Raw genomic sequence first — 15,704 nt, 5'->3', positions numbered from 1 at the left:
AACCATCAAGGATTCATGGTATATGAGTTATCATTGATAACAGAAAATTTCATCTCTAAGGAGAGGTGTTTTAATAGCGACGTCTCTAAGAAGATGTATTCAATCCTAAGCATACTAGATATCAAGGCGTCGTCTGTTAGTAATATATATAACAACAGATAATCCTAGGGTGATATGTATTTTGGATGATAACATTTATGGCGTGGCAAGTGTTGATAGGATTAACTACTACAAGCAGTTTATAAAAGCGCAATACATAGCACATGCGATATAAGTCCAGTTTTAAGTTGACCATGTACATTATTTGAAAATATAGGTTCAATATGATCAAGGAGATAGGACTTGCCTTCCTGAAGGTCAATTCACGATAGGTCTTGTCGTTCGAGTTCCCTGGCTTCGTCATCATCGGGTTACGCCTTCAGTTCCTTCCTCGTGTTCTTGCTTATAACCTTGACTTCGAGCCTATGCAGATTAATGACGAAAAGCGTACAATGACTAAGCAACGGAACACCAGAATAAAACCAAGAAAACACTCAAGAAAAAGAAGAACGACAGGAAAAACAATGAAAGCTAACCAAGCAGAAAGACAAATGACAACTCTTAGCTAAGCGAAACTGACACACAAAGTCTAGCGAGAACATCTAGCGAAGCTAGGTCAAGTTATTAGCCTAATTGTTTTATAAACTTAAGAAAAAACCTAAACAAGTTATTAACAATTAGGTGGGCGTCTTTTAGCTTAACTGCTGAAAAGCGACAGTTAAGATTTCTACGTATAGGTGAGTGCACGTGTACCGACATAAACGTATGTGCAATACTTACGTCTATATGTATATGAGCATATATACATATATACTTAAGTATAACTCTAGGAGAATATATGTGCTTAAGTGTAGAGATTAATATTCTAATCTATAACACTAAACTAAGTTTATCTAGTAATTAATCTTAATTACCTAGTGTTGTTTAATTGTCACACTAATTAAGTTATATTTTATTGCCATAAAAAAAGCATACATGTAATTAAATAACTACGTGAAGCTATTCTTTAAAACCAATTAATTAATTATTAAAAGAATATTTAACTAATTAACCACGTTAAAACATTATATCATAATCTAATGACTGATAAACATTTATTTAACAGCTACACTGGTTAACTTATTTCATTAATCATACTCAGGTTAAATCCTATGAATTAAAACATGAAATAAAAATATACTTCTAAATATTTAATTAAAAGATTAGTTCTTTTGTTTATTCTAAAAACTTCTTTAAATAACATGTTGATTAAACATATACTTAAGTTAGATTAACATAAGCAACTAATCTATGATTATAACCTAAACATGGTTATCGAATTATCTAACTCAACTTCATATACTAAAGATGATAATTAAATCTAGATTAAACGTCACGACAAGAATTAAATACCGAACAAAAAATAAATGAACTCCAAAAATTATAAGATATTGCATGAGATAGATTATGATTTTAGAGGAATATCGACGAAAGAATCGTCAAAATCAGAGTTGAAACGGAGGAGATATGACGCTCGGAAGATTTGTTAGAAATGAAATCCTGGAAAAAGAAATGTGGCACTATTTTGGTGGACTTGGTGCACGAATTTGTAAACCAGAGTGAGCTATGAGGGTGGTGCACCGTGGACCAAGTTTGTGGACCGGAGCAGTACTGCGCAGTGAACTCGGCTCATGGGCTCGTGGATCGGGTGTGGGGGGGGGGAGCTTTGGGTGGCTGGTCCACCATGGATCGTTGACCATGAACCGAAGGTGGCGAGGCGCACTTGCTAGAGAGAGGGAGAAGAGAATAAGGCTGGTCGGCTCTGTGTGGGCGGGCAGCTCTCGGAGAGAGAGAGAACGGAGGAGAGGGAGGCGGCGCCAGAGGGAAGGGAGGTGGTCGGAGGGTGGTCGGCCGGCGGAGGAAGGAGACTGATGGCGGGGCTTGCTGGCCGAGCGGAGCTCCGCTCGATGGCAGCTTGGACTCAGGTGGCAGCGACCTTCTCGACCGAGTAGAAGAGGGGCAACGGCAACCGAAGCAGGGACGGTGGGAGGCTAGGGAAGGTCAGGCCGGTGAAGCGGCACGACGCGGCGTGATGTGTGCTGGCCGAGCGGCGCGGCGCGAGGGAGGGCACGGTGATGGCCCGTAGGCGGAGCAGCGGCCCGGGCTGACATGTTGGAGCGCGACCGGGCAAGGGCGCGCGCGGGACGACGCGGCCTCGACTAGGTGGCTGGCGGCACGGGCTGGGCGGTAGGGCACATGGCGACGCAACGCGGTAATGCGGGAGACATGCGGATGAAACTGCGGTGCAACGGGGGCAGCACGGCGCGCATGGCTCGGTTGGCGGCATCGCAGGATAGAGTGGGGATAGCGGGAAGAAGGAGCAAGGGATGCTCACCGAGGCGACACGCGGGTGGAGAGGCCACTCTCCACAGCATACTCTCCACAGCATGTGCTGGGCGCATGGGCAGGCGCAACGCGGTATCAAAGAGAGGATGCCAGCTAGGCAGTTAGCTCAACGGATCCACGATGGTGGCGTGGTCGGAGGGTGGTCGGCCAGGGGAGGAAGGAGACTAACGGCGGGGCTTGCTGTCTGAGCGGAGCTCCGCTGGATGGCAGCTTGGACTCAGGTGGCGGCGACCTTCTCGGCCGAGTAGAAGAGGGGCAACGGCGGCCAAAGCAGGGACGACGGGAGGCCAGGGAAGGTCAGGCCGGTGAAGCGGCACGATGTAACGTGATGTGTGTTGGCCGAGTGGCGCGGCGTGAGGGAGGGCACGATGATGGCCCGCAGGCGGAGCAGCGACCCTAGACGACACGTTGGAGCGCGACCGGGCAGTGGTGCGCGCGGGACGGCGCGGCCTCGGCTAGGTGGCTGGCGGCATAGGCTGGGCAGTAGCGCACATGGCGATGTGATACAACAATGCGGAAGACGTGCGGACAAAACTGCGGTGCAACGGGGGCAGCACGACGCGTGTGGCTCGGTTAGCGGCATCGCAGGATAGAGAGGTGATATTTGGAAGGAGCAAGGGATGCTCACCGAGGCGGCACGTGGGTGGAGATGCCACTCTCCACGGCGTGTGCTGAGCGCGTGGGCCGGCGCAGCACGGTGTCAAAGAGAGGATGCCAGCTGGGGCAGTTAGCTCAACGGATCCACGACGGTGGCGTCTTTAGGGGCGACCGAGCATGGAGGGCTCGCGTGGAGCTTACCGGCTACGGGCACGGCGGAAGGGCACGCAGGAAGAGCTGCGGGTTTGGCCTGAGAACGGTGTATGATGGCGCAAACTTGACAGCGCGCTGCTTAGTGGAGCTTCGGTGTGCTTTGTGTTTGTGTGCTGTGCTTGTGTGTGTATGGCGTGTGGAGTGAGTCTTGCAGGTGAAGGAAGGGAGGAGAGGAAGGCAACTTGACTTTGGCTACTCGGGAAATATCAAAGGAGAGGAGAGAGAGCAGGATATGGGATAAGGTGGTCGGTGCATTTGGTCGGTGATCAAAGAGAGAGCAGAGAGAGATCAGAGAGATGATGATTCAATTATATGTCGATGAATTTGCAAACTGGTTGTAATAATTCAAATTGATTAATTTGAATTTGAAATTTGATTAGGAATAATTCAAATAAATATATTTGAATTAGAAATTGTACGTACGATGATTTGAATTATGAGATTTGAACTTAGAACTTTATCGAATCGATGTGAATTTAATTTGCGAAGCAATTGAATTTGGTAGGTATTTGAAATTGGAGATCGATTCGAAAAGAATATTTGGAGTTGGATTCAAAAGAATGAATTCAATTGGATCTCTAGATGAAAGAATCTAAGAATTAGAATTGAATTTGAGAGATATTCAAATTCGAGTTGATCAAAATTAATTAGAGATAATTCAATTGAATAATCAAATTATAGATTTGAGTTGGATTGGAAGGTTGATTTTCACAGATTGATTTGGAAAAGGAAGTTACCAAAAGTAACTAAAATGGATTCAAATTTTAAATTGCCACACAAGAACCATAAGAACAATTAAACCATAATGCATATGATAAATTTGTTGCAAAAATTAATTTAGAAATTATATAGTGATCTCTAAAATACTTAGCCAAAATAATATATTTAAATACACACATACAAGTATATACATATTCATATATATATATTTTCTCAATTTTATACTGGTTTAATAATTAGAAAATTTTAATTTGGAGTGAATTTTTTTATTTTCTAAAATTCTAAAATTCAGGATCTACAGAGTGCCTCCACCAGCGATATCCCTTGCCATCTCGCACCACGAACTCTATAGATCGATGGCTCTGATACCAACTGTCTTGTTCCTCTCCGATCAATCACACAAATCTACACGGAGACCCACCAAATCCAAAACTCAGTGATAGAATTAGGCATCCAACTCGCATATGCAATACATAGAGTGAATACAGTTCAGAAGGAGGTAACAACAGTTCTAGACTGGGAAGGATGTTAAGGACAATACAGGGAAGGGATCGAAAGTAGCAGAGAGCATTTGGTTTGCGACCAAGCCAAAGTTAGGATAGTGCTAAAATTGTTAATGTGATATGTGAGACCCACATATTATTATTTTTTATTCTCCAAATATATTCAACATGGGTCTTTTTTTAAGATTAAATCATAAGGAGTATAACGGTACACACGGATTATAAATCGGACTCATAATTTATGAATTATAATCATTTAAGCTTGCTAAACCACAATCCAAAGCATTGAATGCAACCAACCAGGGAATGACATGTCAGCAAAGGAGGTGGAGCAGTCGAGCCAAAATTCAGCGGCCATTTTGCTAGCTTGAGTTTTGCCCCAGCTGCCCTATAGAAAAACTTCGGTCGGTCACAATTTTTCAGGATATGGCTAAAATTTGACCCGCAATCAAACCAAACAGATACTAAATTTATTGGACATGTCTAAAATTTGACTTGATTTCCTAGAGCAACAAACCAAACACGCCCTTTGTTCTTCGATGATTGCTTTCGTTCTTACCTTGTTTTGTAGATACTTTCGCATTGCTGGCTTGGCCCCACCCGATAGCGATGGGTGGGCCCACTGACAGCCAGGTCCGTGACATCGTGGAAACTAATAACACCAGCCGCTTGAACTTTTTTTTATTTTAGCTTTTTTAAAACTAATATTTTAATAACAGCCCGTCGAAAACTAAATTTTTAGAAAATAGCCCATTTTGTTACGCCAAAGTGTCTGGCGTGACTCCCCAACGTAGTCACACCAAACCCCGGTGCCTTTACATATGGGTTCGACATGGCAGCCTGAGTCACGCTAAATTGGTTTGCGTGACTCGGATAAACAGTATTTTCATGGATGAACAGTGTTTTCAGCGGTTTTAATTGTTCTCTTTTTGCATTCTCTATTTGAGCAGTGAAGTTGCCGTACTCTAAAATTTATGAAACTTTTTCTGTATGTCCTATAATTCATGATGAATCTATTTTAAAAGGATTCACCTCAATACCCCATCTATATTTTAAAATAAAAAACTCCAAAAATGGTTACTTTTAGAAATTCTAGTAATTTTTAAGACATCAAATAAATTCCCAAAAATCTGAGAAAATTCATTAATATTCCTCTCAAGTGGCGTAATAATTTCTAAAATTATTTTCAACCCTAGGTTACTTGGTGAAAAAGTGAGTTCCTTTGCAATGCTCCATTTATATGCATTTTTATCATTTCGTACTATTTAGCCTTGTAAACACCCTCTAAATAATTAGCAATTATGTTCGATTTTCCTCAAAAGCTTGCCAGCACTTAATGCAACATGTACAGGTCCTATTTGCAAAAATGCACATCCAATAGAGTCATAGAATTTGAATTATTCGATTTCAAATGTTGGTATATGTTACAATTTGTTCTATAACAATAATACTTAGGTGACTTGTGGAGCCAAAAAGAATTGCCATTTGTGGTCTAAACCATACCAAATTTATTGTATGGATAGTTCAGAATATGTTTTAGCCAAACCACACACATAATTTTTAGGAAGACTAATAAACTTTAAATTGCGCATGTTCAAACATGACTAAGTTCTATGGCTACCCACAGCCTTTAAGACTACAAGGTGAATTAAGCATTTTGAAATGTACATTTAAATTAGGAAATAGTTTCCAATTTTGTTGAAAGTAGGCAATTGATAACATTAATGTTCTTAGGTTTAAGCCATGAGATATGTTCTTGAAGAATCTATACACAATTTAGGTTACATTGAATGAAACAGTGGTAACCATTATCCATGAGTAGTTTAACTGTGGATTGGAATGAGCCATCCGATGGTGATTACACGACAAAGCTTTTAGCATGAAATGACAACAGATCTGTCGTGACAAGATTATCTGAATATATTCTGGATGACAAACCAGAAAAGATCTATAGACTTGATTTTGTACTATTGGATCAAGAGGTATCCACAAACATTAGGTACTTTAAAAAAAAAATAAAAGAGTATACATCATTTACAATAATTTTCTATGCAAATGTATAGAGAAATGCAATGGAAGCTCAAGTGCCACAACGCCATGTAGATCAATTCCAGCCACACCTTAGAGAAGGAGTTGTATATTTCATAAAGTTTTTCCAAGTGTTCCCAGCTAAAAATAATTATCGAGTAGTTGACCACATATACATGATAAAATTCACGGGTCACATTGAGATAATTGAATTCCCTGATGCTTCTCCAACGTTCCCCAAGTATGCATATACTCTAGCATCCTTTGATACACTAAGGACCAGAATTAATTACACTAGAGACATGCCAGGTAACTATATATTCATTTATATATTACATCTACCATTCCTAATATACATTTTATCTATTGTAATACCATCGTATATCTTTAATAAAATAACATATAATCTAACATTATACAGACACAATAGGACAAGGGGTCTCTATTGAACCTGCTACAACAACTTATGTCAAAGGTATTAAGAAGACAATACGACACCTCTACATTTCGGATGGCAGGTATAACTACATAAAATAACTTATTGTAATTTATATACCAATCTTTACTATTTTTCATTTATTCTTTCTCTTTAGTCTACTTATTTAAAGTTTATTAGTCTTCCTAAAAATCATGTGTGTGGTTCGCCTAAAACATATTCTGAATTATCCATACAATAAATTTTGTATGGTTTAGACCGCAAATGACAATAAATTTTGTATTGTTATAGAACAAATTGTAACATATACCAACATTCAAAATTGAATAATTCAAATTCTACGATTCTATTAGATGTGCATGTTTGCAAATAGGACCTATACATGTTGTATTAAGTACTGGCAAAATTTTGAGGAAAATCGAACATAATTGCTAATTATTTAGAGGGGTTTACAAGGCTAAATAGTATGAAATGATAAAAACGCATATAAATGGAGCATTACAAAGGAACTCACTCTTTCACCAAGTAACCTAGGATTGGAAATAATTTTAGAAATTATTACGCCACATGAGAGGAATATTAGTGAATTTTCTCAGATTTTTGGGAATTTATTTGAGGTCTTAAAAATTACTAGAATTTATAAAAGTAACCATTTTTGGAGTTTTTTATTTTAAAACCTAGATGGGATATTGATATGAATCCTTTTAAAATGGATTCATCATGAATTATAGGACATACAGAAAGTTTTTTATGAATTTTAGAGTACGACAACCCCACTGCTCAAATAGAGAAAATGGAAAGAGAACAATTAAAACTGCTGAAAACATTGTTCATCCGCGCTGCCATGTAGTGACCCACGTGTAAAGGCGTCGGGGTTTACGCCAGCGTGGTCACTTTGATCATGCTAATGAATATGGCGTGACTACGTTGAGGAGTCACGTCAGACACTTTGGTGTGACAAAAAGTATTAGTTTCTGAAAATTTGGATTTCGACGGACTGTTATTAAAATATTAGTTTTAAAAAGGTTAAAAAAAAAGTCCAGCCGCTTCTATCGACTGCCCGGCCATGGCTGGGAGTACTCGTCTACTCGACCCCGTGGCAGCGCCGGGCCCAGCTGCTAGCGTACGCCCATTGCCCGCCTGGTTAGTCTCCATGATCACGCGCAGATTGCCCGCCCGGTGGAACCCATCCGTCTCGGCGTTCGGCGAGCTGCTCTGTCTGCAGCTACGCGTCGCACCTCCCTCGCTGGTGGAGTTAACGAGCAGACGACACGGCACGGGTGAGGCAGGTCAGATCCAATTCCTCTGATTTCAGAGGAGTAAAGTCACAAAGGAACAAAAACTTATGAGAGAATTACAGTGTCTTAAATCTCATATATCCATTCACGATACAGCGGCTCACGATGACGATCTCCGTCCAGGCAGGTCTCCAGGCGATGACGATATCCGTCCACGCATTAGGTTATACATACACAAGGAAACCTGTCGGTATTGCTATCATGAAAGGCTTATCCCGGAAAAAATAACTTCACTGAAAAAAGGTCTGTGCTACAACTATAAGAATCGTTAAGCAGGCAAAACACCACGCCTCATCATCACGTCAATTTCTCATACGGACACAGAGCAATGTCTCCTAGATTGTTGGACGGCCCAGCCTAATACGTACTTCAATACATCCCCACAACTGCATGAACGAAAACCAGAGGGCTCCATGCTTTCCCACAGTAATTTAGCAACATTCCAGAAGGTAACGACTGAAAATTCGTAGTCGTAGCACTCCGTTAGCACTTGCTTTCGCAGGTAACCGCACGTTGGACCCCCCCCCCCCCCGGCTCCAAAATTTCCTAATCCCCGATTCCACACAACACAAGGTATAGCACCCACGAAAATTTTACAGCTACGCCAGTTAGTTTTGTTGTAATATTTACGATAATATAAGTATATATATACATATTCTATAAAAACCATAATGACAAGAACTAGATAAAAAGATATCTATATACATAATATGGAAATATCATAACTGTAAAACAACAGTGATAGCAATAAACATCATTTGTACCTGAAGGAGGTGACAGTAAGCATTAAACATGTATGGAATTGCTCTCAGATTATGTATAACAATTGGTCCAAAGACATTAGATGCCATACCCTCTAATTATTCTGTTGAACTTATCATCGATTGAGCTATTATCTAATTTCTTAACTAGCAAATAGAGCCTGAACATAGATCAAAAGATTAATGGACAGGGCTGCTGTGATCAACAAAGGGCATAAACATGAACAAACTTAGATAACTCAAACTGACAGTAGCTAAAGGAACTAAATCAATATCAATATCATACAGCAACAAAATTAACAAGGCTCCTCTGAACCACATCAGCTCTGCACCGTAAATCAACAACAGATAGCACTTCGTTACTCCAACTACATATGTGTATCAATGAGCATGAACATATTAGATTATATCACCAACACAAAAGTCCAGGGCTACCGAACACAAGCTTAAATGCTATCGTACTTAAATAAAAGGCCCAATCTCAATTCAACTACTCACCACAGAGCAATACCGCCCTCGGGTCTCCCTCCACCACCGACAAGCCCGCCGTGAGAACCCCCTCGCCCTCCTCTTCGTTTTGAGCCGCTCCCCATCGAGTTTGGTCGCCAGTAGCATGTTTTCGCGCTACTCCGGCAAGCCTCCGTTCCCCCGCCGCCGTTAGCCGCCGCCTCCCTGTGCTAGCACCGCCGGCCGCCGCCCCCTTTGAATCTCGGCCATCGGATCTCCGACCAACGGCCCGGATTAGACCGGCCGGTGGCATACCCCTTCGGTCCACCACGGACCGGTGGACCGGTGTGTCCTCCGTGGTCCACAAGCCCCGTGAACCTTTTCCACGCCTTTTCCTTTTAAGAATTAAATCTGTTTCGCTTTATGACATCATAAATCTAATTTTCCAGTATAAAAACAATTCGGATTTTCTCTGATAATAAGGAATTTTGCAGAAACACCCCTGGAACTTCAAATAATCACAACTTTTTGTTCGTAGCTCTGATTTAGGCGATTTTCGCGCTCAAACGATCGTAGCGTCACGTAGAATCTGTTTATAGGGGTTTTATATAGTTTTAGGAATGTTTGGTGTACTGTTCTTATGTTAGATTGTGTGCTCGTGTAGACGATTTAGTCCAGGAGTTCGGCAACTTTCAGGAGGAAGATTTTGAAGGACCTGTGCATCACTTCGACGAAGGCAAGTGTCTTGACCATGTTGCAAACCCAGTTTTTACATAAAGCTAGTCTTTGTCAAATATGCATGCTGTTTTACAAAAATGGGTAGTATAGCAAATACTAGTGTTAGATGTAGATGTTTAATCCTTACAATATCATCATGGTTATGCTTAGCCACGCTTTAGATGAACATGTAGCGTGTAGGTGATGAAACATGAGTTATGAACTAAAAGTTGATATAGGAAGAATATCATGGAAACTGATGTTGTTAAGGGAGTTAACAACAAAGATAATTGGGGTTTTAGGCAAGAAAGGGCTACTTTTTCCAGCATGGTTGGTTGTTTGGAAATGTTTGGTAATATACCCTTATGGGGTTATTGGAGGTCTTGCCTAGACCATTTTAAGGACCGGTTCGTGGAGCGAACATCCATGGCAAATAGAGCAACCACGAGACCAATATGGTACGGCTTGGTCTAGTAACTAGATGTTTTCCTAGTGTTGTATGAGCCAATCAGATGTGTAGATAATGAAGGGTTACTTCCCGATTCTACCCGGCATAAGAGGGGGCTTCTGGGGTGGAGGGTTACTCCACTTATGTACGGCGGTGAAACCTCAGTGGGCAAGTGCATACTGGGAGACTCTTTGGAAAAGCCTCGTAGTGATCTCTTGGCGCACATCCCATAAGTGTGTAAGGTACCATCAGGTGCTGGCAACAGAGAAGATCACGACTCGTGGGTAAAGTGTGCAAACTCTGCAGAGTGTCAAACTAAATATTCAGCCGTGCTCACGGTTATGAGCAGCATGGACCCTCACATGATTAGTCGGGTGGTTGTTTTTCTTGGTTTGGGAATTGGGTTGAATTCCCGGAGGTTAAAGAAAATCTTTGGTACATCTTTTCCCGGTTAAAATAAAATTTATTTTCCATAGTTCAAAACTAAAAATCGGCTTTTATGCAAATGAAACCCTAGAGAATAGGAAGCCTTGTTTCAAGCCACCATATCAAATTAAATGTTTCCCCCACTTGTTGAATATTGGAAATACTCACGCTTGCTGTTTCAGAAGGCGAAACTTTTGAAGAATTTCCTGAGGACGACTTCCCCGAAGATGATGCCGAGTTCTAGGCTTGTGGAACTCTCGGTCGGCTGCCTGTTGGCTTGGAGCTGCGCCGTTCTTTTTCCGCTGTGGTGTTCTTTTCTTTAGACCTGTGTATGGTCATTTTGTAAAATTTTAGCGTTGTAATAAGAAGCACTGTGTCTGTTACACTAATGAAGTCGCTATATGTATGATTAAACTGATCCTGGCATACATATAGTTTACATCTGGTTTTGGTCTTAAAATCGGGTGTGACAGAAAGTGACCATCATTGGTCTACAGTTGATGTTACAGAGGTTTGAAAAAATATCCCTCGGATGGTTCCATTGGTCTTCGTGTTCCAGCTTTAGCAGGCACAAGGGCGCCTACCGGCCAGCCTCTGAGTACTCTCCCATGCCCGTTTGGGCAGAGAAGGTCTGCTATGGTCTGATGTGACAGGGTGATAAGCCTCGTGCCCATCAAAGATATCTTCAAACCGTCTTTCTTCATGGGCCCCGCGAGGGGACATGCGATGGGACCCGCCGCATTAATTGTGCCCACGCCTTCCTGCCAGGCGGTGGCAGAGACTGGCGTATTCAGTACGGTAGGCGTGGGGGGGGGGACGCAGCCGGATGTGACCGTCCACGCTCCCCATTAAATGCGGCAATGGGCCTCCCACCGACTAACACCTCATCGCGGAGTCCCTGCGAGGTCCACCAGCATGGGGCTTGACGGGTGCCCGGGGCTCTCTGGGTACTCGGGGACCAACTTGTTCTTGGCCCCAAGCGCCCACTCCCGGACCTGGCTTTTCTCGGATCCTCGGGGCACTCTAGGTACTCGGGGACCAACTGTTCTTGGCCCCGAGCACCCACTCCCGGATCTGGCTTCCCTCGGGTCCTCGGGGCACTCTGGGTACTCGGGGACCAACTGTTCTTGGCCCCGAGCGCCCACTCCCGGACCTAACTTCCCTCAGGTCCTCGGGGCTTTCGGGGTACTCGGGGACCAACTGTTCTCTTCCCCGAGCACCCACTCCCAGACCTTGCTTCCCTCGGGCCCTCGGTGAGGTGGTCCCCGAGGGAAGGCGCCACGCGGCACTGCGCTGTCCTGGCCTCGGGACTCGGGAACCCTCGGATCCCATATCACCGACAGCCTCAGATACATACCCACTAGTGGAGTCGCCTTTGCCGGTATCATCGGCCGTTGCAACCGCCACATGCACTTGGGCTTCAGGTGCTTTCTGCTACTCAGGTGTCGGCCCCTTGCCCTTACGATCGCAGCATATGTTGGCCTTGTGATCCAACCCGTCGCAGACATAGCAGACAATCTCGAGTTTCTTCTTCTTCATAGCATTAGCCTTCGGTCCCAAAAAACCAGGCTTGGTCTTCTCTTTCTTCACATTCCTCACAGGCTAGTTCTTGTGCTTGACAAGGTTAGCTTGAGCGGGTGTCTTCACCCCACCATAGCCTGACTTATACTTCTTCTCAACATTTATAGTAGCAATGAGCTCATTAAGAGTCAATCGCTGCTTTAAGTTTCGACGTGCAGTGACAAAGTCACGCCAAGAAGTAGACAGCTTGGCCAGAATGGCATAAACCTAAAAATTCTTAGGGAGAATACAGCCGTACTGGCCTAAGTCTCGCACGATCAGCTGCAACTCATGGATTTGTTCCATAACTGATCTGCCATCTCCCATACGAAAGTTCAGATAGCTTGCCACCATGAAGGACTCGTTGTCGTTGTCCCTTTCAGCATACTGGTCATTCAGCTCCATCTACACCTCCCATGCTTCCCCGAACCCCACGTAGATGTCGAACAACTTGTTTAATAGGACGGCTAAGAGGCGTGCTAAGGCCGAGGCATTAGCTTTCTCCCAACGAGCCCTTAACACGTCGAGACGCGTTCTATCGACCTCGTCTAGCACGACTTCCCTCAGAGGGGCGGGCGACTCTTCGATGAGGACCCAGAATAATCCAAGCTCCATCAACCACAGCCTCGCCTGGGCTTGCTAGTGCTTAAAGCCGGTTCCATTGAAACTATCAGGCTTAATCGTGTCTGAGGATGACTGTGGTAAGGCAGAAGAACCAGAACTAGCCATCACTGAAGTACTAGGTTTTCTGGATTGTTGTAATATTTGCGATAATATGAGCATATATATATCCATATTCCATAAAAACCATAATGACAAAAACTAGACAAAAAGATATCTATACACATGATATGGAAATAACAAAATTATAAAATTGGCCCTCAAGGAGCTGACAGTAAGCATTAAAAATGTATGAAATTGCTCTCAGATTATATATAACAATTGGCCCCGAGACATTAGATGTCATGCCCCCTAATTGTTTTGTTGAACTCATAATTGATTGGGCTATTATCTAAGTTCTCAACTAGCAAATAGCGCCTGAACACAGATCAAAAGATTAATGGATAGTGCTGTTGTGATCAACTAAGGGCACAAACATGAATAGACTTAGATAACTCAAACTGGCAGTAGCTAAAGGAACTAAATTAGTATCAACATCATACAGAAACAAAATTAACAAGCCTCCTCTGAACCGCAGCAGCTCTGCACCATAAATCAAACAACAAGTAGCACTTCGGTACAGTGAGCATGAACATATCAGATTATATCACCAACACAAAAGTCCAAGGCTACCGAACACAGGATTCAATGCTATCGTACTTAGATAAAAAGCTCAATCTCAATTCAACTACTCATCACAAAGCAATACCAGCAAACAACTCATTGTCCAGAGGAAGTGAGAGAGGAGAACTCACAAAAAAACATGCTCGAAGGCGTGGAGAAGAGAGGCTAGGCACGGCTCGCAAGCCATTGTTCCAGAAAACCTAGCACCCAACGTTGCCGGTGACGTGAAGGAGATCAGAGATACAAAGCCAACCGCACTACAACGGCACGTGCGGGCGAGCCTAGGTGACACAGCGCTGGCTCCAACACCACCAACTCCCTCCGGCGGTTCTCCAAGCCAAGCAGGAAGATGAACTCCACGCTCAACCACACACCAGACAAGAAGAAGGTCAACCAAAACAGAGAGAGATGTCACACTTTTCCTCTTTCCTACCGAGAAGAGAGTTCAGGAAGATATGTAAGCTCTCATCGGCAACATGACCACCAAGGATGGCTCCCTCAACCAAATTCAGTTGGGTCTCCTGATCCCCGGTGCCACTCGATCCAATCCCCATTGTGCAAAGAGGATCCAGCGGACAACAGGGACCCCAGCCTTACCATGGACGCGTGCACTAGAACGGGAATCCTGGGGGCAGTCATTCCGCCGCCTCCATGGAGCCTCCACAAGCTAGGACCGATTGGTCCCAAACTGCCCCCATCAAACCCTAGGCCAGCGCCCCCACCTGAAGAAGGAGCCGACCGACGGGCCTGGGCTGAAACCATCTTGGGCCGAACGAAGAAGAGCTCACCCTGTTGGCCCAAAAGAAAATTTTCAACATGAAAATTCATATAAGTGACAACAAGTTTTAGTTATGCTTGCGCGGCTCACCGGTTTGATGGTCCGAGGAGGAGGCGCCGCCATCGAGGCTGAGGGCGCGGCTAGCGGCCTCCTCGCCATCATATGAGTTGCAGCCTCCAGAGCTGTCGCCGCTGCTACTGGGGGCCATCTTTGGCGGGCAGCGACAGCGGCAGCCATGTTCCAGCGAGCGGTGGCGGCGGCCATGGTGGGAGGACATTAGGTCCGAGGAGGTGGCGACGGCGGCAATAGCAGTGGGGCTCGGGAGCGAAAGGGGCAACGGGGAGAGCAGGAAGCAGAAGGCCATCTCCATCGTCCTTGCGAGTTGTGAGCTTCGTTTTGCTTCTCTCCTCTCCTCCTGTTTCCTCGAGTGGTGATTCTCACCGCGCCATCACCCCCTCCCCTCTCTCTGCCTACTATCCATGGGCCTTGCTCAGTCGAATCCTGGGCTTAGGGCTAAGCCTACGCAAAAGTAATAATAGCTCCACAGCCCAAGACAGACTAGGCTCAGCTATCCTACTAGCCTAATTTCTTTATTTTTTATTTTTAATAAAAATATAAATATAGACGTTCATTTTGAAAATTGATAGATGTAACCTCCTATCACCTGTTACAAAATAAAAAATATTACGTTCTAATACTCTCAAAATTCAAAATCCTATCAAAATAATCATGAAAAATTTTGAAAAAAAAATATGGTTTTGAGAATGCTATCATCTAGCTCTCCAAAAAATTTCAACTCAAATCATTATTTATCCAATGAGAAACAAAACAGTTAAATTTCAGAATTCCTAGATCTGCATATTTCCAACGGGCGATAGTCTAGATCTACAATTTAAAAAATAAAAAAATAGACTTAAGAATGTTCCCTAAAAAAACAAGCTTTTTTCTGTCCTTGAGAGAATTTTAGTTTAAATCTACACAAACTTTTTAAGTGAATCCAATTAAAATAGATTGCACATGAATTATAGAACATGTAAAAAAGTTTTAAGATTTTTGAAGAAACA

This window comes from Phragmites australis, chromosome 4, assembly GCF_958298935.1.
Source record: "Phragmites australis chromosome 4, lpPhrAust1.1, whole genome shotgun sequence".
Taxonomy (NCBI): Eukaryota; Viridiplantae; Streptophyta; class Magnoliopsida; order Poales; family Poaceae; genus Phragmites; species Phragmites australis.
The sequence above is the reverse complement of the archived record's forward strand: the minus strand, read 5'-3'. Positions refer to the sequence as shown.